Consider the following 3,465-nt stretch of genomic DNA (forward strand, 5'->3'; position numbering starts at 1 on the left):
TTTAAGTATAGTTCAATTAGAAGGAAATTAGTTTGTTTTAATTAAAATAAAATATAATATTGAGTTTACTTTGAAGTGTTAATGAGATGGAGTTGATTTGACTCTCGTGAATAAGTTTGATATCGCAGGATGTAAATCCATTGCAATATGTATTATTATTATATTATATTATATTTTATATTTATATATATATATATATATATATATATATATATATATATATATATATATATATTTAAAAAGAAAAAGAATTAATTATAGTTCAATTAGAAAGAATTTAGCTCCCTTAAAAAAAAGGAAGAAAGAAATTAGTTTGCTTTAAATAAAATATTGGGATTACTCATGGGACGTGGTCTTGTGATGAGATAGCACGAGTCTAATTTGAATATGGTAAATAAGTTTGATTTCACTATATGGAAATTCACTGCAATATGTATTTTGTTGTTAGCTTACATATATTCTACCATTAGTTTAGCTATGTATTGTTGTTTATTATTTTCATTGATTGCCTTTCCATTTTTTTTCAAATCATACCGTTTATACCGTTTGTTTTTTGTAATATTATAATAATAATATTAATAATAATAATAATAATAATAATAATAATTAATAATAATGATAATAATAATAATACGGTAATTACCTCTTATTATTATTATATTTTTAAAAAATCAAACGGTATCCGGTTTGGTTTTTTTTTTTTTTTTTTTTTACCGAACCGTTCGGTATACAATAATCCATTACCGTTCGATTTGTATGGTATATTACCGAACCGAATTAGTTCGGTAGGTTTGGTACAGGAAAATTGAACCGAATTGCCTACCCCTAAAGTGAATTACTGGAATGGACCCTTGACTATAGCAAAATTATCAATTTGGTCCCAAGTTAACGGATGTCTAACGGAAAAACAAACGGAGGACCAAATTGGTTAAGATTTTTAAAATTGAGGGACTTAATTGGTCAAAAAAATAGTCAAGGAACTAAATTGGTAATTTTGCTATAGTCAAGGGACCATTTCGATAATTAACTCAAAAATAAATAAAACAAAACAAAACTACCCAAAAGAGGAAGGGAGAGGTAAAATGAAACTAAATTAAATGCAATATTGTATCATTCTTTCTTAATGAGCATGTATCTACCAGAGATTCCACACCTAGAAGTTCCCAATTTCTTTCATCATAATTCTTAGTCAATTGACTGACCTTCTATCAAGCTTTGTAAGTACCACCTACTGTTTTTTAAGAAAAAAATTACTTATATATCACAGAAATAAATCAGACAATTAACATGTACATTATATAACAAGTTACCTGAATCTCTTTCAGCAATAACTTATTGATACTTCAAAGTGAACTCTAAAAATTCCTTTTCAGATTTAAAGCTGCGTTTTGCATTCTTTCGTTTTGCTTCAGAGGCTTCCTAAAATACCAAATGTGCAAAATAATAATTACAAGCTTTGGTAAATAAATAAAGCCTTTCTACAATACTACATAATAACATCATTACTATGTTGAAATACTAATATTAATTTCATAAAAAGAAGGAAAATGCCAAAACAATGATAAGAAATATGAAAAGTAAGGACCAGTTGATGATTGTTCCTTAAGATTTTAATAGATGATGAAATCTATAAAAGATTTTAACAGAAATTGAAGGCAAAAGATATTACTATCCACGGACTATTTTTCGGTGCTCAGAGCTCTCTTGTGATGGTGTCTCCTTATGGTTGGGGCCAAACAATGTAAAGAAGTTGGATAGAGCTCCATGAATCAAGAACATGAACTTTTTGAGCAATTAACTTGGTCTGTGCAAATCTATATCAGTTACTATATGCCACTTAAGTCCTCTAAAAAGGGTTAATCTCTAATCTGTAACAGTAAGCAATCTACAATCAACCAAATTTAAAATAATTTCCATCAATTACTTGGAAAATTTCACTTCAAATACCTAATTTATTTGTTCGGCCTTCAAACAAATATGTAGTACTACACACCATCAATCAGCAAGCAGTAAAGCACTAACTAAACAAATTATAATAAGAACCATGCAGTTGATAGAAAATTACACACTACAGATTCTGATCACAATAAAAAAGTTAACAGGGATAAGCATACCCTGAAGGCTGGCTGGAAATCAGCTTGAGCTCCACCCTTCTAACCTCCAAACTCACCAGGTGGACCTCCTCTTGGGCCACCACGATACCCATCCCTGTCACCAAATCTTGGTGGTCCACTGCAAGTGCATTCACAAATCACCCACATAGAGTTAATTTCTGAAGATATTACACTGGAAACTGGAAGCTATTTCCATTTTCTTTAGGGAATCTTATAGCATCCTTGCTGCCCACTAGCGACAGAAATTGAATCCCCCGTGTCCTTAAATTGAATAATCATTAGACCCTAAAGAGCAACTACAACTGTTTTATATCCTGCTTGTAACTTTTGTACCAAACTATGCACTATGCTTCCATTAAATCCGTCTAGCAAAAGATTAATGATATTTTCTTCCCATACTGCAGAAAATGGCACTGCAAATTTCTAAACATTAATACTTTTAAAAATAAATCCCCAAAATTCAAAAGGGATAATTCTATATATTCTTATAACTCCCTCATCCTTTTGTTTTATTTTTATTTTTCATTAAGCATCTCAAATACTTTGGAAATTTTCCCTTTTCTCAAATCAAATTACAAAGTAGTACTATGCTCTATTTTCAAGAAAATGTTTACTAGATTCAACAAAAGCTTGAAAAGCAAGAATGAACATACTCACTTCAAGATTTCAGGAAAACAACCTGAACTGAACTGGAAGGAGTAGAGCTTTTGTGCAATTTTTTGTTGAGCCGAGAGAGAAATTTTTGGACACTTCTCACTGGGATTTTTTATTTCTACATCTTCATTGCTCCCATTTGACCTGAAATATTGAAAGAGAAGATGAAATAACTAATGCCCAAATGCCACTCCAGCCAGCAGCCGCCGCCACCGTCCGAGGAAGCAGCAGCAGCCACTGCCGTCGGTCGCTCACTCGCTGCTGAAGACACGGCATTACCGTAGAAGAGTAAGAAAAAGTGAACAACTAACCTCGCCGTCGGACGTCAGTCACTGCCTCCTCGCAGGTCGGTCGCCGCCTCGCCGCAACCCATCGCAGTCTCCACTCGGTTGCCTACTCGCCTCGCACAGTCGCAATTCACACCGGTAGGGAATTAGTCAATAGTCAATTAGGGTTGAAGAAGGGTCATAACGTTATATAAAAATGTGATTAAAAAAACGAGGGGAAATAAAATTTTTTAAAAATATTGTGACGGAATTAATTTCGTGGTTAATTCCGTCCTAATATTTACTTAATGATAAAAATGTTTCACTTCATGATGAAAAAAAAAATCGGTCGCAATTTTCGTCTTCAGTACATTCCGTCACTATATGGACATGTAATTTAAATCTGTCGTGAATATTTTACTGCCAAAATT

At 32.2% G+C, this 3,465-nt stretch overlaps 1 long non-coding RNA gene across 1 annotated transcript; it reads right to left on the bottom strand.

The window, feature by feature from the left end:
- Nucleotides 1–2,096: 2,096 nt before the first annotated feature.
- LOC109164510 lies at nt 2,097–3,180 on the bottom strand. Its single transcript, XR_002051419.1, has 3 exons — nt 3,080–3,180; nt 2,772–2,912; nt 2,097–2,232 (listed from the first exon to the last, which is right to left on the bottom strand). It is a non-coding gene; the product is annotated as an uncharacterized LOC109164510 (long non-coding RNA).
- Between the last annotated feature and the right edge of the window lie 285 nt (nt 3,181–3,465).

The sequence above is a fragment of the Ipomoea nil genome, unplaced genomic scaffold (genome assembly GCF_001879475.1).
Source record: "Ipomoea nil cultivar Tokyo-kokei standard unplaced genomic scaffold, Asagao_1.1 scaffold3065, whole genome shotgun sequence".
Taxonomy (NCBI): Eukaryota; Viridiplantae; Streptophyta; class Magnoliopsida; order Solanales; family Convolvulaceae; genus Ipomoea; species Ipomoea nil.